General features: G+C 45.3%; 1 protein-coding gene across 6 annotated transcripts in view; it reads right to left on the reverse strand.

Annotated features, from left to right (window-relative positions):
* The window catches only part of MAPK10 (mitogen-activated protein kinase 10), a 267785-nt gene that overhangs the window by 105925 nt on the left and 134293 nt on the right, over nt 1-27567 (reverse strand). The gene's annotated exons all lie outside the window — the stretch shown is intronic.

Raw genomic sequence — 27567 nt, forward strand, 5'->3', positions numbered from 1 at the left:
TAGCGTCAACATATTCCGCAGCGTTTTCCAATTATAGAATGGGGATATCTGACAAGTTATTGACATAAAAAATTAGGCACGAGGTGAAGAAGGCCCAGCTCAAACAAGCTTACAGTCTATGAAAGCTTCTAAAAGCATCCCTACAGTACTCATCTCACAGTAAATAAACCCAGACAGTCAGAGGGATTATAACTCAGAGGGAGCTTTGTCAGTGTTAGATTGGAGCTTAATGGCAGAGAATAAAATGGTCTTGTATTATTTGTGTCAACCTTCTCTGCTTCACCCCAGGCTGAAACATAGTAAAATGTAGGTATTTAGTCAAAGTCTGCCTGTGAATTGTGAAAGGCCGTGATTCATGAAGTATGTCTCTCCAGAAATAGTTATACCTAAGTGAAATGGGGACTTAAAAATCAATCAAGTCATTTTAAAAGAACCTCGATCTCATTTAAATGAGTAATGCTAGGAATTGACCCAGGCATTTTAATTGCGGAGAGTGTGATTGTGCTGTGATGGATGCACACTGTGGATGCAGACTGAAAACAAAGTGCAAGCTTTAAAGCTCATTCAGTTCTTTGCATCATGTCTTGAAAACTAATATGAAAGTAAAGACAGTAAAGCTAATTACTGGGGATATTTTCCACTAAAGATAGAACATTGCTTTACAGATTTTCTCCCAGGAAAACCAAGCTGTTCTTGCTCCTGTGCAGGGTCAGTGCAAAGACTTTTGACTACACAGGCAAAGATGCATTTTGCCACCCTCTCACTCCTCCCCCCCCCCCCGCCCCCTCCTCACACACACACACCCCACCAAAAAAAAAAAAAACCCACAAACAATGAATCTGCACTTGTTTGTCTCTTAATTCTCCTTTTTTAATTTCTTACCCCTTTTGTGTTTCTTATCCACTCCTTTGAATGTCTTACCTCTTTTAGTGTATTTCATCTCCCTTTTGTATGTCTCTTTCTCCCCAAGCACCTCTGTGTGTCTTTTTCTCCCCCTGGCACCTTATGGTTGCACCGGCCCTGCTCCTAAGTAACAGACTGACTTGTAATGATGTCAATGATATCAATCTATGAAGAGGTACCATTTACTTTTCGAAATATAATGTAGGTTTTAGATCATTAAAGATATCATACTAGTATGATTATATAAATGCCTCTGTGTAGATATCTCCATCTCCCTCACTCTGTTAAGGAAAGCTATTCAAATCAGAACTGAATTAATTGCTGTAATCCATGGGATCTGGCGTCAAATCAGCAATGTCTCTTGCTTTGGCTATGTAAGTCGTCTTTTGCCTGAACTCTCTTAATTCGAGCCATGCATTTGTTTCCAGCAAATAGAAAGTAGGCACAAGTCACATGATTATTAACTGAGTAAAATGAAATTATATAGCTACATAGTTACATCGGCTCAAAAAAGACTTTCAAAGAAGTCCAACCTTTCTCTCATCTGTTTTTGCTGTTGAAGGAAGGCAGAAAGACCCAGTTGGAAGTGCTTTCCAATTTTTAAACAAACAGGAACAAAAAAAATGTATTCCCGACACCAGAAATGCAAGTATTCATCTAGTTCTTGTTGTTTTTTTTTTTTTAGTTTATATAATGCATTCAACAAATGGATATTGTACAGCAGCAATAAAGTTTGGTCAACATTTGCATAAGACAGTTATGGCGAACCTATGGCACGCGTGACACAGGTGGCACAACGAGCCCTCTCTGTAGGCATGCGGCCATAGGTCGGCGGGGCGGGCGGGGGGTGGGGGGAATGGCGCCAGTTGGCAGCAATACAAAGTAGGCACCTGCCTGCCTAAAACGGCAGGCGCCTACTCTGCTTTCGTGTCAGAAGGACCTGGAGGCAGGGGGAGGGATTTGGGAAGCAGCTCTTCTGTCCTCCCGTGAGCAGCCTGTGTGGAGCATTGCCGCACGTTCCCATGGCAATGCTCAACACAGCATTGCGTGGGAGGACAGGAGAGCTGGAGCCAGACACATACTTACCACCAACAGGGCTGGCAGTGTCCCACCCTCCTTTATAGGGGGGATAAAGATTTGATGTATCTTTACCACCCCACCTCCACACTGCACCCATGTGTGTATTCAGCAGTCTGTGTGTGTCTTCAGCAGTCTGTGTGTGAATGTTTTCAGCAGTCTGTGACTGTATTCAGCAGTCTGTGTGCATGTATTCAGTAGACTGTGTGGATGTATTCAGCGGACTGTCTGTGTGTGTATTCAGCAGTCTGTGTGTGTCTTCAGCAGTGTCTGTGTGAATGTTTTCAGCAGTCTGTGACTGTATTCAGCAGTCTGTGTGTGTGTGTATGTATGTATCGCATTTGATGGAGATACTAATAAATATAAGCTTAATTTTATCTATTATTTATATCATTAATTAAAATGTGTATCATTGAACTCTCTGGTGTATTCTTTTAAAAAAAAAAGATGTTAATTAGTTTGGACAACTGTACGAGTTGTTTTTTTCTAAACTTAAACCTCAGTATTCAGGTTTAATTGCATTGTTGGCACTTTGAGGATAAAAAAGTTGTCATGTATTGCGGTTTGGGCACTCGGGCTCAAAAAGGTTTGCCATCACTGGCATAGGAAGTGGATTGCGGTACAACTTAAGTGCGGAACAGAATAAGCTTCGGTTTGACAGTGTATCCAGGAATTCAATTACGTCCTGGCACAAATGAACCTAAACCCTACAATGACATTAGTGTCTTGCTCAAATGTCCCTTCGAGAAGGCTGTGTATACATTAGTAATGCTATAGTTCGAGATCTAGAGTTTGTTACTGACAAAATCTTTTTATTCCTACTTCCAATGGTGCCATCCGGTAATACTAAGCCATATATGGCGGATATCAGTGTTGAACCATAAGTTGTACCTTGTCCGTTTCTCTGTATTGGGCAAATTTCCCTGTGAAATTTTGAAAGGTTCAAGACAAATGTTCTATCTGAACTGCCTATATCCATGCCTAGTATTACCAATTATATTTTCAACTAAATCAGATTGAATGGAAACTATGTGGTTCTCTTCGGTCCATACCCTATATCTATGTCGTCGCATGTGAACACTAGAAATGATGTTCTAATAGTGTAATATATGGTCCGCTTCTTGTTTTAAAAATGATAATCATTGAATAAAACAACAGAGTCTCAGAAGACTACCATAAAAACACCCACACCTCTGGAAGGACAAAGAGGAAAAGCGCAGACATTCTGAGTATATCTTACATAACATCCTGCTATGTGTCCCAAAAATAAAGCATGTTTGAACAGATCATAGGAAATCTTGGGTGAGTATGAGATGTCTCTGTAGCAACCTTTATAGCCATCCTTGAAACGGATATAATGATTATTATTATAATTGTGAAATCATTATTCATTTAAGAAATGCCATATTGGTCATTAGGATGGTGCAGTAATGATATCACAATTTTATGTTATGCACCATTTAAAGCCAGAAAATTAAGGGTTTCTTTCCTTGTGTAGACTCATAATTATGAACGCTGTATTCCAGGTCTGGTGTAAGTATTTGCCCTAGCACATAGACATCATAAGCCTAGCGGATAATAATATAATTTATTGGATTAAAATATAGATATGCTGTTTAAAATATAGTCAATGTATATAATCCAGCACTCAGTTTCCATGATTCCAGGTAAATATTTCATTTATTACTCTGAATTTTTGCAAGATCCCAATAGAAATCAAGGCAGTATAGCCTTTCTACTAAGCAAAATGCAATCCTGAGTCCCATCTGATCCCTTTACTTATGTTATTTACAACCTGTGCTGCTGTGATTGTCCTGTAGAAGTAAATTACTGCACTCGGATGAACTATCTGAAAGCCACATCATTGAATGTCCCCTGTGCATGATTTATTAGCCCATCTCTTACTTGAAATTGCAATAACCATGCACACTAACATACCTATCACTCTGATATACATTGCATTGTTCCACATCGGGATTTACGAGAGTGTCCATTGTCACATAAATGACATGAATCGCAGTTTGGTCTCAAATATAGGTATATGAAGGAAGCAGCTGTGTCTCCTTAATAAAATGGGGCTTCCATATTAATGTTCCTTAAGGAAATACTGTGACATTATTGTTTTTCTATATTTTGATATCTGGTGAAAATAGTGACTACTTGCACACTTTTTCTGTTACTTATAGATAAAAATTAAAAGTGTTAGCAAGATGTTCAGAGTTAATTTAGAATTCATTTCAGAGTCAGAGCAAGTGCCAGGGACAAATCGAGTTGTGCCTAGGTTATGGTGCAACGTGCTTCATCTTATTAACAAGCGGAGCAGAAATTTGGTAAAAATAGAATGCAACTATATGCCCGCCATGGGACTCTGTGATTTTCGAGGGGAAGAATGTTATGGATCTTTTATTACTTTGTGAGAAAAAGTGTGTAAAGCAGTCATACACACGCATGGCCACCAGAATTTTAACATCTGGAAAACCTAACAAAACTGGAATTAACCTTTTAAAACCAACGGCTGACATTTGTTTGTAGAATTCCATAATATTCGAATAATTACAATGTTCAAACAAGAGTGTTATTGATCATGTGAAGCAACTGTGGTTGTTGTGGTTGGGGGTTTATAGCATTATGAATTAAAACATATCTGCATCCCACATATACAGGGTATTTATTTAGTTGACCATGAACCGCTTGCAGTGGAGCCATACATTGCATTCTTTATTGAGGTATGTTGCCATAGATCTTTTAAAAGATTTTAGATTGAATGAAGATTTTACTGTGTCTGTGAGGTTATTCCTTATTATTGCTGTGCTCTGTAGGAAAATGAGGATCGAGCCACTTTTTTTTTTTTAAAGCGGTATGCTAAATAAAGTGCTGTTACTGGATATGAGGTTATAGGAGGTGGGAACAGCCGGGGAGAGAATTCTACTCAGGTAGGGTGGGAGCTCCCCAAAAAAGCTACGGAGATATAAAGAGTGTGTCAAGATTCCAGCAATAGCCAAAATAGCAGGCACGTGCAATGTATGGCCACTTTTCTTTAACTAAATATAAATGTTTTCCAGAGATATTACCGTATATATTTTAAAGGTTTTATAAACGTTAGAAGGTTTCAGACTTGTGGGGTGGATTGCATTTTGGATAACTAATAAATAATTGCATTATATAATGTATATATTTTTGTTCTGGTGGGCTATACAGAAGCAAGATAAAATGGCAGATGTATTAGCACAATAATGCTTTTACAGCAAATCAATCACTGTTTGGATAAAAAAAAGTCAAAGAACCACAAATGGAAAATGTCCATATTGACCCACATTAATCACAGAGTGTTAGACGTAAATGACACCAAGAATCATTTATTTTGAATGTTTGTGACATTGAAACTACACAAGCAATGAGAACTGTTGAGAGATGTATTGAAAGCCAACATTTCACATTTCTTTGGACGTGATAATATTGCAGCAGTAAAAATGAATGGGGATGAAAGGAGACAGTTGCAATATTATCTAATCAACACAAAACATAAAATACCCTATATATGACCCTACTCGCTATACCGCGAATCAATTAAAGGGAAACCTAGTATAGGTGCCTCCCTCCCCCCCCCCCCCCGAATCAATTAATGGATTTAAAACTCCCTTATTCACTAATACTAAGTAATCTTTACTTAGTATTAGTAAATATGGCAGAAAGACCAATTTAGGTCTTTCAGCCTTTTGGTAGATAGTTTTGTAATACCGTGGAAATTAGGGAGCTATTTACTCACGGCACAAATAGGATTGGAGTTTCATTCCCTCGAATGAAATTCCAATCCAGACAAAAGTCCTGAATTGCGTCGTAACATGAATGAACAAACTGTTCACATTCTGTTAGGATGACATTCGGTAGTTTTGCCAGCATCCTGTCTAAATGACAGGACGGTCGGGAAAAGTGAAAAGAGGCATCGCGAGATCACGGAGGAAAGGGCAAGTATTGTGGGAACATTTCTCTGACCCACAGGACGTGGGTCAGAGCGGGTCAAGCGTAGGAAAAATACATAAGACAAAGTAGCTCTTACTTATGTTTTAAAGAAAACTAGAGCAGATATGAAAAAATTAAGAACAGATCCTGAGAGAGAGAGAGAGAGAGAGAGAGAAAGAAGAGGAAGCGATTAGGGAAAGGTAGGTTCGGCATGACAGTGCCGCTTTGAGTGCCTATTTGACCTTTTACTTTACAGAAAATAAAATGTGTAGTCACTCCAGTAAATAGAATGACCATAAAATTTGTATAATATAGGCCTGTGTCAAAAAACACATAGAAAGAAGTGGTCCAAATATTTAAGTCCCACTGTCACCGTCCGGGGACATTGCAGAATTTGGTGATATCGCGGTGGCGGGTAAAAGTGAAATGTACTTACCTGAACCTGTCCCTCACAGGGGCTGCCATTTTCCTCCAGAGCAGTGGTTCCCAACCCAGTCCTCAAGTACCCCCTAACAGTCCAGGATTTAGGGATTACCCAGTTGTGTCTAAGGTGTTTTCCGAAAGAAAAAGAAAAAACACTTTAGACACAACAGTGTAATCCTTAATATCTGGGCTGGTAGGGGGTACTGGAGGTCTAGGCTGGGAACCCCTGCTCCAGAGGATCAGAATTGATGTCTATGGAGGATCCCATGATACCCTCCACAGACCTCAATGCTGGTGATGGCTAGAGGATTGACACTACTAGACGGCGGTAGCTCCATCCAGTGTCTAGAAGTGTCAAGCATAGGAAATATACAGGGACAAAATAGCCCCTACTTTTTCACAGTATATCTCGTGACTGGGTTGGAATTCCAGTGAAATTCCCAAACACAATCAAAACGAGTGTTTCATAAAGCTGTCTGTGCCCCATGGCCAGCGTAAATGGTTTCCGCTCCCTCTCCCTTTTTTTATTTTACTTTCACTTCACCCGCTATCAATTCTTGATTCTCAATACTTGATTCTTCTTTATTTCTATATTTGAGTTATCTAAATCTTCCTTTATTATTTTCTCTATTTTTGACTCTTTTGATCTTAACTTGTATCTCCTCTCACCTACCTCAACTTCATAAAAGGCATTTATTTATTTTCCTTAACTGGATGCCCGTACCATGAGACTTGGTACTGAGCCTTATTAATTAGAAAATCTCCCCTCCCTTTTTCTCCATTAATCCTCAGAATAAGGTAGGTACAGTCACTTTCAAGGTCTAGTTTTGTTACTGTTGGATGACACGTTTTACTCTTAAACTGCAACATATCACGTTAACCTCTTCTGATTACATTTACTGCTTACTTTCTGTACCTCCAGTTTGTGCATTATAGAAAGCTTTATTTTTATCCATGGTTTATTTATTTATGTATTTATTTATGCTTATTCATCTGTCTGTATCCACCTAAGTTTTCAATAATAAAAACCGCAACTGTGTGGTATATGCACCCACCCCAGTCAAACCATGGAGCACTATAAATATACTGATCTTCCCTTACAATGTGGGTAAGGTACATTGACCTAAAATGATAAACACATATATGGTGCAGTATAACCAATATTGTGCAGTGAATATGATTCTAAGAAGGTACACTCACATTTGGCTGAGCCTAATAGGACAGGCTAAGATCACATGACTGGATGTGCACTATGGTGACACTGCCCCTCTTCCTCTGTGTCTTGATGTGCTTGTAATACAGAAGATTGGAAAAAGACCTAGTGAGATATGTTAATTTAATAAAGTGCACAGTATAAAGAGTTGCTGACTCCTCGTCTTCTCCATAGCCTATTATACCTGGCTCTTGTGTAAGTCCTTGTGTCTGTATAAGGGACACAACCCCTTCTTTTTGAAATAGGACCAAATAGTTGGATGGAGCCCGCAGGAAGGATATAAAATATACTACTTATTACAAATCAATAAAACAAAATATGAAAGAAATATAAATCAAATGATAAAATCCTCCAGTAGTACTACCGAGACGCGTTTCGCCGGTACAGCGGGTACAGTTGAGGTTTTTACTGTATCAATTTAAATGTTTAAATAAGAGAGACATTTACATATAGGTGGTAGAAGCTCTTAAAAAATTGTCATGCCTTTTTGCACATAATTAAGAGCCTGTCACATAAAAAAAAGCACTTTTTTAAAAAAAAATTTCATTAAACTGGTTTACAAAATGGCCCAGAATGGACACGCAGAAGAACTAAATATAAACCTTTTTTTTTTGAAGACAGACGTACGGCTCCACTGCAAGCGGTTCTTGTTGCAGTCACTTTCTACGTCGAGCAGGCAGTGGGTAATGGACACTTACCCTGACTCTAAATGTGCAATCGATAAGCTCCTATACATAGCAAGTGAAATCGACATTTACTCTTTCTTTGCAGGGACAGGGGTTATACGGCAGCATGCATAGCAGGAAGTAAAGAGTTAACAATCAGCTAGAAAAGCAGACACAAAGTACACAGTGGAATGGTCTGTGCCATATGTTGCAGCATATGATCTTTCCATTTTCTAGTGAGAGCTGCCCTTCTGTTCTGTATGTTCGTTTGTATGTATGAGTGCACAGGTACAGTAATATAGTCACCTTTTAGAAATGAATTAGATACAACAATTCAAGATTCACACATGGTGACTCTAGTGATTTAGACTTTAGCAATAACCGTAATGTTATTCTGTGTTTACCCAGTCATTGGGAGCCTGTCTAAAGCCTAACAAGAAAGACTGCTGCAGAATTTGTTGAACTTTATAAAATGCCAAGTCCCAGGGGTGCTTGTTAAATGAATTATAGAGACATTTCCGTATAAGGCCACTGCATGAGAAATATACCATTTATGATTCCACAAGAAACTCTAAGCAGTTTTGAATATTGTACTGTGATATATAATTGATGTGGTCTTTAACCCTTAAGTGCCAGAGAAAAATATTTTATCAGCGTTAATATCAATGATATTCAACGATCTGAACATTCTCATCACCCCATTCATATTGCAAGGAAGAGAAAATTATGCACAAAACAAGACAAACGGCATCGACGTATTTATGGTAACCAAGGTATAAAGTATAAAAAGAGTGATATAGCGCTCTTTTATCATTACTACAGCAACTTGGCAAAGTTCATCACACAGCGCTCTCCAGTTTTATTGTCGATAAAAAAAAAATGATGAAATAGTAATTTATTAAACAATTACAGTTAAATATAAATGATTACGGGTGAAAAAGGAGCTTGCATATTTAATGTAACTCTTGTAAAAGTGCAGCAATTCTGCTCTGATTAATTGCAGGTATATTAGCAAGTAAGGAAAACAGCAGCTGGGGTACAGCGCTTACTGTAATGGAAAGTTCTGTGTTTGATAGGCTTAAATATAGCTGGAGGATATTTTTTGCAAACAGCCAATGATGTTCAGTCAGGGCTTGAAGAGACAGCAAAGCGTCCTTTTATCTGGCCTGTTAGATCTGGTAAATTATTAGGATTAGAACCAATTCCATTAAATATTAATAAGTCAATCCTGGAACAATTAATATGACGGAACAAAAGTTACATGGGTTTAAATGCTACACATGGACACACAATCAGATACGGCAGAGTCGAGAGCAGACATACGGCACAATGACGGAGAGGGCAGCTTGGATAGGGTGCACATGAATCCCTACCAGACCTAATATACCGGGACATGAGAGTAGCGAATACATAGGCAACTGACATGACGCAGGCCCACTACGTACATATCACATGCGAGACCACCCGTCATAGGTCCTCATACAGAACATAGACACCCATAAGCGATAAGGAGAGCTCGTAGACGCTGTCTACTACAAACAAATTACATACTATAACCTACATATGACGATGGGACGAAAATAAAAGTTGACCCACAACACTGCTAATATGCCTACAGAGGGTCGTAAGGCGTAAACATGTCCTGAAATTATGTCCAGGCCTGCGAGCCGACTTGTTATGTTATCCTACAACCAACAAATAAAGAGATTTACTAAAAAAAAAAAAAAGTTACATGGGTTTACTGTCGCTTAAAATGAAAACATCTACTCTACTATTGTATATATTTGATTTTGATTACCAGTGATTAATGATATGCATTTAAGTGAATTTAACATTTAAAGGACCACTATAGGCACCAGGACCACTTCAGCTTAATGAAGTGGTCTGGGTGCCAGGTCCAGCTAGAATTAACCCTTTTTTTCTACAAACATAGCAGTTTCAGAGAAACTGCTATGTTTATAATAGGGTTAATCCAGCCTCTAGTGGCTGTCTCATTGACAGACGCTAGAGGCGCTTCCGCGCTTCTCACTGTGATTTTCACAGTGAGAAGACGCCAGCGTCCATAGGAAAGCATTGAGAATGCTTTCCTATGGACTGGCTGAATGCGCGCGCGGCTCCTGCCGCGCATGCGCATTCAGCCGATGATGTCGCTATGGAGGAGGAGAGTTCCCCGCCCGGCGCTGGAGAAAGAGGTAAGTTTAGCCTCTTCCTCCCCCTAGAGCCCGGCAGGAGGGGGACCCTGAGGGTGGGGGCACCCTCAGGGCATTTTCCTGGCACTACAGTGGTCCTTTAAGGCGAAAATAGCCAAACTGAAATTATAGCTGACTTTTTTCCAGAATTTTTCCAGTTCGGCAAGCTTAATCGGAAATTTGAAATTTATTTAGAATTCAGCTTAAATTCAGTATCCCTGTAATTTCCATGTGTACAGTTTCCACTGTGTTCCGTTTCCATGCCAAGTTTTTAAACAAAAATGCTTGCGGCAATATCTATCTAGGTAGATCAACAATAGTTTAACATGCATAGCTCAAGAGTCAACCTTAGTAATCAACCAAGAAGATAAATCATCCACTAGTAGTTTTGTTCAGGTCAACTTGCAGTTTAGTGAACAATACCAATAGTGGAGGTATTTTACATTGCCATTTAGAGTGCTGTATGCCTTAAATTATAAAGTGAGTGTTTGATATAGGCGGCAGATTAGGTCAACAGAATAGATTCTGTGGAGAGATATCAGAATGTACAGGTTACAATTATTCTAAGAATATTGTGATGGAGTGCCTGTCAAATAGATTTCTGTAAATCAATATCTTTTTAATCAATTGAATGCATTACAGCCTTAATGGTATGCAGAAATATGTGGCTTCCATAAAATGTCAAGAGTTATATTACATATGTTATCCATATAAAAAACAAAAAGAAACAAACTATAAGTTGCAGTATAAACGAATGGCATTACCCTAAATTGGTACAGACCAAATGGGGTGACGAAGCCTTACTTGGGAACAGCATACAGTTGCAAGAAAAAGTATGTGAACCCTTTGGAATGATATGGATTTCTGCACAAATTGGTCATGAAATGTGATCTGATCATCATCTAAGTCACAACAATAGACAATCAGGGGCGTGGTTCCGGCTCCGTCCAAGATGGCCGCTTGAAGACAGAGCTCCGCTCCACCGTTCCCCAATTACAGCTTTTAAGAGCGGCTAAGCAGACTTAATGGGGCGCACTAAACGCCCGGAGCACCCCCAGACCCCGGGGAATCCCCAGCAGGGTCCCCTGGACAATTATCTGCAGCAACAGCCCAGTGCGAGCGGCGACCCGGCTACTCCCAAGATGGCGCTTACGCCGGAGCAGGGCCCAGCGCTCACCGCTCTGGAGCGAATTGAAAACTCCCTCAGGGACCTGACTGCTGCCATGGCCACTAAAACTGATCTACAGGTCATGGAGGCGAATATTCAGGAAACTATGAGGAATGAAGTGGCAGGACTTTGCGCCGAGATCACAGCGCATACAGGCCGCATCACTACACTTGAAGAAGCAGGCGCGGCCCTGTCTACCCGCATGGCATCCACGGACACCGCAGTCTCGAGACAGGGTGAACTGATCCTGGCTATGCGCCGTCATCTGGAGGATGTGGATAATAGGGGTAGACGATGCAACATACGTGTACGCGGGGTCCCAGAAACTGAGGGCCCCGAGGTGGCGGCGGATACCCTTTTGGAGCTCTTCCACCTTATTATGCAATCATCCCCGCCCCCACAGATCCACTTTGAAAGGGCACATAGGGCTCTGCGGCCTAGGAACGCGGATGACGGTCCGAGAGATCTTGTTTGCTGCCTCAGCTCATTCCCGGTGAAGAATGCCATCATGACGAAAGCCCGGGAGAGGCCATCCTGGCCCTTCAGAGGAGCCCAAGTTACACTCTTTAATGATTTGTCCCACATCACCCTGGAAGCCAGACGAGCTCTCCGCCCTGTCACGACAGCGCTACGGGATCATAATGTGGTCTACAAATGGGGTTTTCCCTTTGCCTTGATGGCGAGACATCAGAATCGCTGGATCACTATGCGATGGCCGGAGGAAGTCCCACGTTTCATGGGAGAGCTGGGTCTCCCGTCGCAACCTATCACTAATTGGATTCTAGGCCCGCTGGGTCCACCGCCGAGAGCTCAGAGGGAACCCAGACAACGACAATCCAGAGCTCCCTCTGCCCCCCGTACGGGAAGATACCGGGAACCGACCTCACCAGAGGAATAACCGCCCCATCTCTCATAATTGATGCTGCACCTCTGCAGGATCTGGGTCTCGGAACTCCGCTTAAGATGGCTGACTCACCCCGACCACCATGTGAGACGCACGTACTACACTGCATACCCTAAGGTACTGTGGGGCATGTTTTTGGCACTTGGGAGGGGGATATTGGGCCCAGTTGGGTTTCCTTGAGGACTCCTACGCTTATGTTCTCCATACATGCTTTATGTACTACTATAATTTCCTTGATACCTCAGCTAAGAACAGGCTGTATATACACGTTTTTGGGGTTTGGGCGGGGGGGTTGGGGGGAGGGGGGGGCGGATGTCTACGCTTCAACTGGGTCGTCCTCTGGCAACGGAATTCTCCATGTACTGGGACATTTGATTGAGCACTGGACCTTATGTTGAGGCTTTGGGTGGGGGGCTCGGGATTGGGGTGGGGGGGGGTTTTGGGGAAGTACACCTACACATTGTTATTGCTATTTACGGATGTTAGTGCCCGGTATACTGTATATTATTGTGTATTTCATTGCCACTCTTTGAGGGCCTTGCTCGGCTGCTTGCACTTGTGGCACGTTGCGCCGTGTAAACCTCCCTACCGAACTATGCAATCACTTTTGACAAGCGATTATATGCCGGGTTACGACCAATCTAACCCTTTTCGTTGTGAACCACTGCCCAGTTCGTTGTGTTAACATATTTCATTCAAAGGTGGGGTCCTCTTAGGTGGCAATCATCTGTGCATTTCTAGGTAGAGAACATACGCTTATATGTAGACAATCTAAACGAGGTCACTATTGGCATAGGTACTGCTCTACATGATGTCCGCCCTTCTTCCTCCCCCCCCCCCTCCTCCCCCCCCCCCCCCTCCCCCTCATGCCGCCTCCTCTCCTCTCCCCTTCCCCTCCCTCATCCGTGCTTGCCCGTTCCGGGAGGAGTGTGCCTACTAACTATAATGCAAGTATGACTGCAGAATTCAATGGTAGAAAATGTTTATGCCGTTTATTAGTGTTTAACTATCTGTTTGAATATATGTGGAGATACAGGTATTGATAAATGTAACCCTTTAGGAGAGATGGGTCTTAGGGGTTCCCACGGGCCTTCCGGTACTGGGGGGCTGGATAAGTAAACGTCACCCGCTGTTACGCCACGAGATAGGATGCTGCCCGTATGAGATTCTAAGGGAGGAGCGGGTATGGGAATCCGATAGAGTGCCCTGCTATGGGGTAGTACCTGGGGTGTGCCGGTTGTCTCTGTTAGTTACGTAATGACCTGACTCATCTATATTTACTTTCCCTCTTGTTTTGATATTACCATCCATAAGCCTTGACCCCGCTGTCATTCTCTGGGGAATTTACATAGCCCTTTTACAGTAGACAGGGGGAACGGTTAGGAGCGGTTGCCAATTGTCTTTCGGAGAGATAGTTTCCAGGCGGAGCTCGAGCTGTGCCTCCACATTCTTACACTCGTGCTGTAGTTGCGGCCACATAGAGAGTGCTTGGGTTTCCTGGGCTGGTACCGGAACGAAACACCTCTAGTGTTGGTCGCTGCACGGGAATACCCCCCTCCATTCGGGCGGGGGGCGTAGATTTGGGACACCCCCAAATTCTGTGAGGGTATCGACGACAAGGATACATACCTCCTTTTAACTCCCTAACGGACACCTGACCCTGGTCCCCGGTCTCCTGTGGCTGACCCACCTTACGCCCACTACTCTTATCTCTAACTTCTCTCTCATCTTCCCCCCCCCTCCCCCCACTCGCTATCCCCCCCCTTTTTTTTTTTTTTTTTTTCACCTAGCATTGGACTGACTGTCGCGTTACCTGAGAGTTCTACACGGCACCAAGGCAGCCCTTGTTCGTAGTGATACTACGCATCATGGCTTACCGCAAAGCACCCTTAAAGGTTATCTCGCAGAACTGCAGAGGGCTCAACATTCCTGAACGTAGATCGCACCTATTAAGGGAATTGAAAAGAAAACAAGTTGCGATCGCACTGCTACAGGAAACTAATTTTAAAGGAGAGTCACACCCCAAATTACGCAATCGACACTTCCCTACTAACTACTTCTGCAACCACCCTTCCGCTCACAAAACTGGTGTGGCTATCCTACTGTCAGCTAACCTGGGATTCGAAGAACTAGATCGAGCGCAGGACTCATTGGGGAGATACCTCTTCCTTAAAGGAGTCATTGCTGATAATATCTACACGATAGCCTCTATTTATGTTCCTAATAAGAGACAGGCACCATTTCTCCGCAATGCACTTCAACAATTGGAGGACTTCTCAGATGGGACCCTGATTGTTGGTGGCGACTTTAATACCCCGCTGGATCCTACGCTGGACTCTTCCACAGGTCATAGCTGTATCCCACAACGTCACATCAGGTCCATCCGACAATCGCTGGACTCTCTGAGATTGGTGGACAGCTGGCGGGTGCTGAATCCTACGGTGAAAGATTACACCTATTTTTCAGCACTTCACAACCGATATTCGCGGATAGATTACCTTTTTGTCGCCCAAGAAGGACTCTCTCGCCTGTTGGGAGCCAACATTCTTCCGGCCACCTGGTCGGACCACGGATCAGTTGAGATGGAACTGGCCTCCCCTCTATACAAGCCGACTGGATGGACCTGGAGACTTAATGAAGCCTTACTACTGGATCGGGATGTCCAAGATCAGCTGCACCGGGAGTTAGAGCAATACTTTCGGGAAAATGATACCCCGGACATATCCCCGATTTCTTTGTGGGAAGCGCATAAAAGCGTGATCCGCGGCATATTTATTCGCCTCGCCTCGCAAAAACGAAAAACGTTCATGGCAGAAATGACCGAACTACATCACACTATCTCAACACTTGAGCGCAGTCATAAACGTTCTCAGTTAAACGCTGTTTATGGAGAACTGATGGAGCATAGGAGACGACTTAAAGCACTCCTCCTGAAACGACACCTCAGGGCGGTGCAGCGAACCAAGGGCTTCTATTATGCCCACGCCAATAAAGGCGGTAAATACCTTGCCCGGCTACTAAAAGGCCCCATGCCTCACAGACAAATTCGCCAGCTAAAACTGACCTCAGGGGAAGTGTCTCCCTTCCCGGAGCTGATAGCAGAAGAATTCCGACTCTACTATGAGAAACTTTATAATCTACAAGCACCGATCGGGGAGAGCGAAGCTATGAGACACCGCGAGAAAATCCGCACCTATTTGTCAGACATGGACGTGGATAAGTTGGACCGAGACTCCGCAGGGCTCCTAAATACCCCAATTAGTGTGGATGAAATAGCCATGGCCTTGAAATCATCCAAGACTGGGAAGGCCCCAGGCCCGGATGGCTTCTCTGTGGGATATTATAAAAAGTTTTCGGGGTTGCTTATGCCTCGGCTCACCAACGCCATTAACGCGATCGGAGAAAGGGGTCCTTTGGGCCGGGAGTCAGTTGCTGCTACCATCACTGTACTCCTGAAGCCCGGGAAGGACCCGCTACATTGCGGCAGTTACCGCCCGATATCTCTGATTAATGTGGATTCCAAACTATTTACAAAGGTGCTGGCGAATCGCCTCAAACACCTTCTACCCGGACTGGTTCATGCTGATCAGACGGGATTCATCCCGGGTAGGGAAGCCAGGGATAGCACCCTAAGACTATTTGCAGTTCAACACCATGCTCGGAGACAGGGGACCCGGCTGATGCTTCTTTCCACGGATGCGGAGAAGGCATTTGACCGGGTCAACTGGTCGTACTTGCTGGAAATGCTACAATGGCAGGGGTGTGGAGAGAGGTTCCTCGCGTGGATTTCTGCCTTATACACTGATCCTCGAGCAACGGTACGGGTCAATGGGGCCACGACCGCCGACTTCGCTATCCGAAACGGTACCAGACAGGGATGCCCGCTCTCACCCCTGTTATTCGCACTCCACCTGGAACCACTTCTCCGAGCGATCAGACGGAATCCGGACATCCAGGGTTATGAATGGCATGGCACTCACCACAAAGTAGCGGCCTATGCTGATGACCTTCTCTTTTTTGTCCGCAATCCCAGAATTACACTACCTTGCCTCCTTTCGGAACTTGACAGATTCGGACAATTGTCCGGATTTAAACTTAATATCTCCAAATGTGAGGCGCTAAACATCACGCTCCCCCCGGAGGAATACCGGTCTCTGGAACCGCAGTTTGCGTTCAATTGGCTATCTAGTAAAATGAAATACTTAGGGGTATGGGTGACCACGAACCCGGAAGAAGTTTACGACTGCAATTTTTCGCCTCTCCTTACAAATATCCTAACGGATCTTTCCAACTGGTCCTATCCACATGTTACGTGGCACGGCAGAGTAGCAGTGCTTAAGATGAACATCCTTCCGAGGGTTCTCTACCTCCTACAGACTATACCCCTGGCCATTCCGGTGAGCTTCTTTGCTGCCCTAAAATCAGGAGTGCTCAAATATATTTGGCACGGGGGCCGCCCTCGGCTTCGCCATGACCTCTTGTGCCGGCCAAGGGCACAAGGCGGCCTAGCTCTCCCTGATTTCAAAAGGTATTATCAAGCCGCTATCTTGCAGCGCGTTCTGGACTGGCACTCAACGTCGACACCTAAACAATGGGTGGCCCTCGATAGAGGTCTCATAGGCCCGACGCTGGAGGCGAGGGTCTGGGGATCCTCCAGAAGACGGCCCACCCTGACGCCTAGCGAGGGGTTAGTCTCGCAGACCCTGCTTGGCTGGCAAACCCTGAGGGAACAAGAACATGTGTCGCCGACACCTAGCCCACTGTTACCGATTACTCACAATGAAGAAGTTGGAGGGGGGCTCCCGACTGAGGCATGGCCTATCGAGAGTGAACGTACATTTGTACCCATATACACGGTTCTTAGTGGCGGACGATTGCGAGATCTCTCATCGCTCCTAGGGGATAGACCTCCTACCTTTCTTTCACACTTCCGCCACCTACAACTGAAACATTTTCTAGCCTCCATACCACACAATGCACGACTCCACAGGGAACTTACGTGGTTTGAGCAGCTTTGTGATCAAGGTACCACCCTAGACCACGCAATCTCGTCTCTATATTTGCACCTGCTCACCGGAGGCACCCCCACACGGATGGCATTTAAACGGCAGTGGGAAGGACAACTAGGGAAGGATCTCACCGCCCAACAATGGGAATCCGCGCTACTTTGGCAATATAAGAGCTCCATGAGCTCTTATTATCAGGAGCTAAATTATAAGCTGATATCCCTATGGTATAGGACACCGGTGTTGCTCCACCGCATCTTCCCTTCTACTCCTCCAACGTGCTGGAGATGTCAGGAGGAGCTCGGTACAGTGATACATATCTGGTGGGAGTGCAGGCTTATCACTCCCTACTGGGATATGATTAGAGAGGCGGTTCGGCTCATCCTAAGAGATATACCAACGTGGGACGCAGAACTGGCTTTATTACACATCTCCGCTCTACCCATACCAGTGTACAAGAAATCGATACTGCGACACCTGCTTAACGCCGCAAAAGCTAACATTCCGGCACACTGGAAAACGGACATAGTACCGACTAGAAGTGAGTGGATCAAAAGAGTGGAAGATATTCAGGGGGCAGAAGAAGCCCATGCTACCATCATGGGCCGGGTAGCCAGACACACTGAAATGTGGGCGCCATGGTTCTTCTATATAGCCAGCTGCCGACAGAACGGGGACAATCAGGGGCGCGCAGCGCAGTTTCCAATGCCCCCCCCTCTCTAACCTCTTTTCCTACCCTCTTCTCTCTGATCTCTGGGCCACGGGGGATCTGGGCCCGGGACTGGCTAGACCATACACAGGACGGATAGTTGACATCTCAAGGTACATGACTGACCTGACTACCGACTGACGACTTTCCTGTGGTCAGACTTGATGGCGGACGGTAAGCTATGATCTCCGGGGATGCCCTCGGAGACCCTGGAGACCTAGGTTACGCTGGACACTTATCTAATCTGGACAACCACCGCTCTAGCTCACCCCCTCAATGCCCCGGGGTGGCGCCCATACAAACTTATGCCTTGAGAATTCGTAACCTTTGACATGGGCGATCAATTGACCCCTCTTTAAATGGTTTAGTGGTTTGCTGGGTGTACTAGCCGGTGGATATGTCTCGAGCTCCGCTGTGGAACACTGTCTTGAGGGATAATCTCCCACCAACGCAGAGTCTTAGATCCTGAATATTGGCTTTATCTGGGGATACACTAGGTAGAGGGGTTATGTATTGGAAGTGATGAGGAAGTACTCTATATCGTCTTCACAGACCCAGAATTCTAACCTCTACGTTGCTGACGGTTAACCCAATTTTCCTAACTCGGCTTTCATGGGATAGATCATGCCAACTGTTTCTGCCCAACCTAAAGCGACATCACACCTAGAATAGTCAGTGGTGCACCCACGCAAATATCTCGGGAATGTTCTGAGGTACTACTCATTTACATATCTGAACCTGACAGTTGGGGAACTGTTACTGACCCACAAGATGAAGCTCGGATCTCCTGATCTGATATTGGTTAATCGTATTGCTCCTGTCTATATTGCAACTTACTAGATACTAAAACTTTGTATACATGTCTTGCTTATGTCTTGAAAACATTACTCGTTTATCTGGCCTGCGAGCCAACTCTGTGCTATTTACTATGCCTTAATAAACAGATTTACAAAAAAAAAAAAAAACAATAGACAATCACAGTCTGCTTAAACTAATAACACACAAAGAATGAAATGTTGCTATGTTTTTATTGAACACACCATGTAAACATTCACAGTGCAGGTGGAAAAAGTATGTGAACCCCTAGACTAATGACATCTCCAAGAGCTAATTGGAGTGAGATGTCAGCCAACTGGAGTCCAATCAATGAGATGAGATTGGAGGTGTTGGTTACAGCTGCCCTGCCCTATAAAAAACACACACCAGTTCTGGGTTTGCTTTTCACAAGAAGCATTGCCTGATGTGAATGATGCCTCGCACAAATGAGCTCTCAGAAGACCTACGATTAAGAATTGTTGACTTGCATAAAGCTGGAAAGGGTTATAAAAGTATCTCCAAAAGCCTTGCTGTTCATCAGTCCACAGTAAGACAAATTGTCTATAAATGGAGAAAGTTCAGCACTGCTGCGACTCTCCCTAGGAGTGGCCGTCCTGTAAGATGACTGCAAGAGCACAGCGCAGACTGCTCAATGAGGTGAAGAAGAATCCTAGAGTGTCAGCTAAAGACTTACAAAAGTCACTGGCAAATGCTAACATCCCTGTTAGCAAATCTACAATACGTAAAACACTAAACAAGAATGGATTTCATGGGAGGATACCACAGAGGAAGCCACTGCTGTCCAAACAAACATTGCTGCACGTTTACAGTTTGCACAAGAGCACCTGGATGTTCCACAGCAGTACTGGCAAAATATTCTGTGGACAGATGAAACCAAAGTTGAGTTGTTTGGAAGAAACACACAACACTATGTGTGGCAAAAAAGAGGCACAGCACACCAACATCAAAACCTCGTCCCAACTGTGAAGTATGGTGGTGGGGGCATCATAGTTTGGGGCTGCTTTGCTGCATCAGGGCCTGGACGGATTGCTATCATCGAAGGAAAAATTAATTCCCAAGTTTATCAAGACATTTTGCAGGAGAACTTAAGGCCATCTGTCTACCAGCTGAAGCTCAGCAGAAGATGGGTGTTGCAACAGGACAATGACCAAGAGCATAGAAGAAAATGGCTTAAACAGAAGTCCTCAGAGTCCTAACCTCAATCCGATTGAGATGCTGTGGCATGTCCTCAAGAAAGCGATTCACACCAGACATCCCAAGAATATTGCTGAACTGAAACAGTTCTGTAAAGAGGAATGGTCAAGAATTACTCCTGCCCGTTGTGCACGTCTGATCTGCACCTACAGGAAACGTTTGGTTGAAGTTATTGCTGACAAAGGAGATTCAACCAGTTATGCCGGAGCATCTCTTGAATCACCCGACTCATACTCTCCCGAACTGCCTCTGGTACCCTGTATGGGGTTTGCCTCAGTGGTTGTTGGTCGAGGGTCTCCACCCGGTGGGTAGCTAAGGAGGTATACCCGGGCATGTTAGAGAACGTCTCTTACCTGGCAGACAGCATCTGTGCTTGTGCCTGTCGGCGTTCCTCCTCATTTTGTCGGTCCCCTAAGTGGACCTCATCTATGGACCCGGCCCGAGCTCCATCCACCAGCGCATATAGCTGCTACATCATCTGTCCACTCATGGTAGGGCTTCAGCATGTTAACATGCAACAGGCATCTAACCTCGGGACCCGAGCAAGGACCGATCACATAGGTAGTGTCACACTTTCGTTCCACTACCCGGTATGCCAGGCAGCCTGTAGCCTATCATGCCAGACAGGTTTCAACACCAAAACTTTCTGACCGACTTGAAAGATACGGCTCCTAGCTCCCCGATCATACCACATGCGCTGGCGCCTCTGAGCCACCTGCAGGTTCCCACGCACCAGGTGAGTGAGCTCATCCAGCTGGTCCCAGCACATATGGAGTAATTCTTGACCATTCCTCTTTACAGAACTGTTTCAGTTCAGCAATATTCTTGGGATGTCTGGTGTGAATCGCTTTCTTGAGGTCATGCCACAGCATCTCAAATTGCCGGCTGATTTCTGGTGGGTCGCACTGACCCACGCCGGGAGACAGTCAGGCCCTCAAGGGCCTGACACCAAGAGGGTGCCCAGCGGCTTCCAATATGTGCTGCTGGGGAGAAATCCTTGCGCAACTTCCAGGCTGCAGCTTCCCCTCCACCGCGGGCAGACCATGCAGTAACTGTCAGCGAGCTCGGCCAATCACAGAGCGTTACCGCGGGTTACCACGGTAACGCTCTGAGACTACACGTGCCAGAGCTCGCGAGACTATGTCTGCATGGTCTGCCCGCGGCAGAGGGGAAGCTGCAGACCGGACAGCAAGAGCCACCGGACCACCAGGGAGGAAGGAAGGAGAAGAGAAGAGACCACTGGATCACCAGGGACTGCAGAAAATGGTATTTGAATGACTTTTACTCTCACCTCCACCCCACATTGTCACCCTCCCCCCACATTGTCACCCTCACCTCCCCCCCACATTGTCACCCTCACCACCCCACATTGTCACCCTCACCTCCCACCCACATTGTCATCCTCACCTCCCACCCACATTGTCACCCTCACCTCCCACCCACATTGTCACCCTCACCCCCCACATTGTCACCCTCACCTCCCACCCACATTGTCACCCTAACCCCCCACATTGTCATCCTCACCTCCCCCCACATTGTCACCCTCACACCCCCACATTGTCATCCTCACCTCCACCCCACATTGTCACCCTCACCTCCCCCCACATTGTCACCCTTACCTCCCCCCACATTGTCACCCTTACCTTCCACCCACATTGTCACCCTCACCACCCCACATTGTCACCCTCACCTCCCACATTGTCACCCTCACCCCCCCCACATTGTCACCCTCACCTCCCACCCACATTGTCACCCTCACCCCCCCACATTGTCACCCTCACCTCCCCCCCACATTGTCACACTCACCCCCCCACATTGTCACCCTCACCTCCCCACATTGTCACCCTCTCCTCCCACCCACATTATCACCCTTATCTCCCACCCACATTGTCACCCTCACCTCCCACCCACATTGTCACCCTCACCTCCCACCCACATTGTCACCCTCACCACCCCACATTGTCACCCTCACCTCCCACCCACATTGTCACCCTCACCCCCCACATTGTCACCCTCACCTCCCCCACATTGTCACCCACACCCCCCACATTGTCACCCTCACCCCCCACATTGTCACCCTCACCTCCCCCCCACATTGTCACCCTTACCTCCCACCCACATTGTCACCCTCACCACCCCACATTGTCACCCTCACCTCCCCCCACATTGTCACCCTTACCTCCCCCCACATTGTCACCCTTACCTTCCACCCACATTGTCACCCTCACCACCCCACATTGTCACCCTCACCTCCCACATTGTCACCCTCAACCCCCCACATTGTCACCCTCGCCTCCCACCCACATTGTCACCCTCACCCCCCACATTGTCACCCTCACCTCCCCCCCACATTGTCACACTCACCCCCCCACATTGTCACCCTCACCTCCCCACATTGTCACCCTCACCTCCCACCCACATTATCACCCTTATCTCCCACCCACATTGTCACCCTCACCTCCCACCCACATTGTCACCCTCACCACCCCACATTGTCACCCTCACCTCCCACCCACATTGTCACCCTCACCCCCCACATTGTCACCCTCACCTCCCCCCACATTGTCACCCACACCCCCCACATTGTCACCCTCACCCCCCCACATTGTCACCCTCACCTCCCCCCCACATTGTCACCCTCACCTCCCCCCCAAATTGTCACCCTCACCCCCCCACATTGTCACCCTCACCTCCCAACCACATTGTCACCCTCACCTCCCACCCACATTGTCACCCTCACCACCCCACATTGTCACCCTCACCTCCCCCCCCCACTTTGTCACCCTCACCTCCCCCCCACATTGTCACCCTCACCCCCCCCCCCCACATTGTCACCCTCACTAAAGCGTATTGTCATGGTGTGCCAATTGTATGCTTTTAAAGCTGATTTCCATTATGTGCCAATTTTATGCCTCTAAAGCTGTCATATGCCAATTTTATGCCATGGATTGCCATGGTGTGCCAATGTTATGCCTCTAAAGCTGATTGTCATGGGGTGCCAATGTTATGCCTCTAAAGCTGATTGTCATGGGGTGCCAATTGTATGCTTTCAAAGATGAATTCCATGTTGTGCCAATTGTATGCCTCTATAACTGATTGCCATGATGTGCTAGTTTTATGCCTTTAAAGCTGTCATGATGTGCCAAGTTTATTCATTTTTAAAATATGCATTAAAAGCAAGTGGGTCTCAAAAAAATTACCATTTTCAAAAGTGGGTCTCGGCCCATAAAAGTTTGGGGAGCCCTGTTCTAATTGAGTGGCGCGAACATTCTAATGGGGCACTGGGGAGGCCCTTGGTCGGGAAACAATTCACCGTGCTCCCCCTGGCTGGCGTTTGTCTGTATGAATGGCCGCCAGCTGGAGGAGTGCTCATTAATTGTTTCCCTTGCGGTTTGCGTTTTGACACTATGTGGCGAGGTGTGAAGGTTCTAAGCCAACATTCTAAATGGGGTATCGGGGTGGTCCCCCTTCGGGAGGCAAACACACATAATAATGGACAAGCAATTCACGGACAGGCAGCGGTCCCGCCACGCTGATCATCTAGGTCAAGTCAGCATGTAAATGTTGATCTCTTTCCTTTAAGCATGTTCATAAAGCGTATTGTAAGAACTAATTTTCAGAAACTTGTGAAAATTACTAGGATGCCCTAAAATGAGGGGCATCTATGTGACTTTGAATATAATAATTTTCATGGCATGGTTGATCTAAAATTAGAATACCATCAATTTTTACTTACAACATACGCCATAAGCCACCTATTACATATAGATATTTGTAAAACATCCTGCATCATGCTTACATGATGTGCATGGTGTTATGTGCAATACAAAACACTACAGCAGAAAAGTGAAACAAATGATATAGCAGAAGCCAGATAGTGCTATCTCCTATGTAGTTTTTTTTTGTAGCAAAAATACCCTATCCATACTACCATACTGTGACAAAACACTCCTTCACATGTACGTTTGCCACGGACTCCTGGAGGAGTGTAGAAGCCGGCCTCCTACCACCGACTATGGTCCATATTATGGAACTGTTTATGGAACTGTTTTCGGCATGAGGTGACCGTGCGGTTCCCAGACAACTTGGTCCGTGGTTTTGAACCACTTTGAAATACGCCAGGAGAGAGCTTACACCTGAGGGGAACAAACGCTACCCAGGAGTCAGATAGAGACCCTGGAATTGCATCCGCAGGAGCCCCCAAAGTTTGACCAGCAAAAGCACCAAATGCCCTGGAACTATCTTGGGCATGGGACCACAAGTGCGGCCAGTCAGAACTTTAACACGGCGGCGTTTCCCCTAAACTGCATGGATCTGAGCAGACAACTTGGGTGTTCAGATCAGGGATATTTGGGGATGTATTATTTGTGGGGTTAATTTATGTTTTTATTATGTTTTGGGGTATTTTTATGGTTTATATAATTATGTTTGCCCCTTTGTTCCTGGGAGATAATTAGCTTACCAGTCTTTAACGCAATTATCTCCCAGGCCCGGAGATTTCCGGGAGGGGCCTGTTGCAAAGACAATGGAGACCCCTGCTGGGGTCTGTGTATAAATTGGCTGTACCTGTCCCATTAAATTTCAGTTCAGTTGTACTCCCAGAACTATGTGTCGTCTAGTTATTGGGAGGAGAAGGGCTATAATAAGTGCTTAGCACCTTGTTCCAGCTCATGGAGGATTCAGCAGGGAAAGTCCTTGTAAGGCCGGGGTTTAGGACGCTCTGCTACACATACCATTTTTAAATATTTAGTAGTACTCAGAATTATCATTCACTTGCAAAAAAAGCAAGTGAACAATAATTTGCGAGCGTGCATCCTGCCGGTTCAGTGAAATACAATACAATACACCTCGCTGACAAGGCTAAGGCCAGAACAATCATCCGAGGTTGCTGTATTTCTTGTGCAGAGGGAACTTGCTGGCATTTCAGATCTGGACCATCCTTATAGGTGGGATCAGTTTGATATGCAATTGTTATAGATTCTGACACTCAGGGAATGACTCAGAGAGCTGGCTGTGGAGACTGCAAGGGCTCTCTTAAAGTATCATGCACCTGATTTCTGTACAGACTGCAAGGCTTTCTTAATGAAGTGAGTGAGTACAAGGCTGTGTTTGATCTTTATCCAGGCTCAAGGAGGGCCAGCTCAGTGCCAGAGCCCCAAGCCGCCTTGGTCACCTTAATTTCCTTATTATATCCTCCATACTTAATGCGGCACTGTCATGGCCGCATCTGTTTTTTAACCCCCCTCCCATCTCTAATACATCTAATAGACCCCAAATGCCTTAAGCCCCCCATATTACCTATATCAAATGCTTATTTTCTGCCCGGACCTAGGCCCTGGGCACCGCCATCTTTGTGTGGGTAGATGAAGTCCCTGTGGGCCAAGCTCGGCATTCGGACGGGAATTTCGACTATTCATTCATTCGTCAGAAAGAGGAATGAATGAATAGAAATTTCAAATGAACAAACAAAGACCGAATGTCGGTGACACAGCTGCCGGCATGCAGCTCCCTCCTTGTAATATGTAAAAACAGAAGTGTCAGGGAGCTGTGCTCCCCGCCACTTCCTAACCCCCCACATGTCCTCCCTCACTCTATGGGGTTAAATATGACCCCCTATAATAACATAAGGGAGATTAAAATCTCCCAAATGCCCCTACTCACTATTCCGCGAGTAGGGGCATGTCACCTAAACAATGAGCAGCAGTTGGTGAACCCCCCTCCCATCTATTAACTAGCCCCCACCACCTATTTATTTACTAGCGGAGGGGACATAGTGTTCCCCCCCAAGCCAGCACTCGCTTCACACTCTGACTCATACTTGGATTGGTTGGATTCCAAGCCAAGTGTTGTGATGAGTCAAATTACACAGCATAGGGAAATTCCTAAGAACTTTCCCACGTTGTGTAAAATTACTTCAGAGCACTCTGATTGGTTGAATTCCAAGCAAACCAATAAGAGTGCTCTGATAGATAAATAGTGAGCCAATCAGGTAAGGCTCACTATTTACCTATCAGAGCGCTCTTATTGGTTGGCTTAAACCAACCAATCAGGGCCCTCTGAGTCAAACTGCAGGGCGTGGGAAGAAGATTTTAGAAAAAAGATTTCAAATGGTAAGTATTTATTTTTATTTACAGGGACTTAGTTTTGTTGCCCCCCCCCCTCCACTATTTTTAGGGTAAATGGATAGGTAGGGGTTTGGGGACGACGACTAGGGGCTTGGAGACCCCTAATCACCAACCCTTGGGTTTTCTTTTTACATCTAGAGTCCCCCCCTCCTATTTTCATTTAGGGCCCCCACCAGTTGCTCATGGATGGGGGGCGGGGGAGACACTAAATCCCCCATTTAGTTTAGAGGCCCCCACTCGCTGTGCATGAGTCGGGGTTCAGGGGGGGACACTATGTCCCCCCCCTGTTAATTGTTATAGGGACACTTTATTAGAGGCGTGAGGGGGTCTTTTAAACAACAGTGAGCAGTCATTTAGGTCTTTTAGTCTTTTGGTAGATAGCTCCCTAATACTGTGGCAATTAAGGAGCTATTTACAAGGTGCAACCGCAGCACGAATAGGATTGGAGTTTCAGTCATTCAAATGAAATTCCGATACGAATAGAAACTACCGAATGCTACTCTAACACGAATGAACAAACTGTTCATTCTGTTAGGACAGAATTCGGTAGTTTCACCCGCGTCCTATCTATATGACAGTATTCTGAAGAATAGTGAAAGGAAGCATTACAAGATCAGGTGAGAATTGTGGGGAAATTCCTTTGACCGTGAGAAGTGGGTCAAAGCTGGTCAAGGGTAGGAAACCTCCATAAGACAAAGTAGTCCGTACTTTGTCTTATGTTTTAAATAAGACTAGAGCAGACAGGAAGAAAAGAAGAACAGATCCTGAGAGTGGGAGAGAAGAGGAATCGATTATAGAAAGGTAAGTTCGGCATGACAGTGCCGCTTTAAGTCCTGTGATCTATTGCACAAAACGTAACATAGTGTTTTAGAGAGAATATGTAATTTGTATTTGGAGCAATAACAGAAAGAATCTGAAATTTGCTCTGAGGTCATTGTGTATTGGCTATTTTCTATATAACTTAACTTGCAGATCTCAATGGACAGTGTAATTCCAGGTTTCCCACCTATAGTAATTGTACAGCTATGCCATGGTTGCACAGACAATGATTCGGGTCATTCTTTGAGTCATGCTAATAAATAGCTCAAATGTTTCTTACCAGAACTCACTCATTGACATACACCAGGGGTGTCCAAAAAGTAGATCCCCAGATGTTATACAGGTTCCATGAGGCTTTGTCATTCTAAATGTCTT

Source organism: Pelobates fuscus, chromosome 6 (genome assembly GCF_036172605.1).
Source record: "Pelobates fuscus isolate aPelFus1 chromosome 6, aPelFus1.pri, whole genome shotgun sequence".
Classification (NCBI taxonomy): domain Eukaryota; kingdom Metazoa; phylum Chordata; class Amphibia; order Anura; family Pelobatidae; genus Pelobates; species Pelobates fuscus.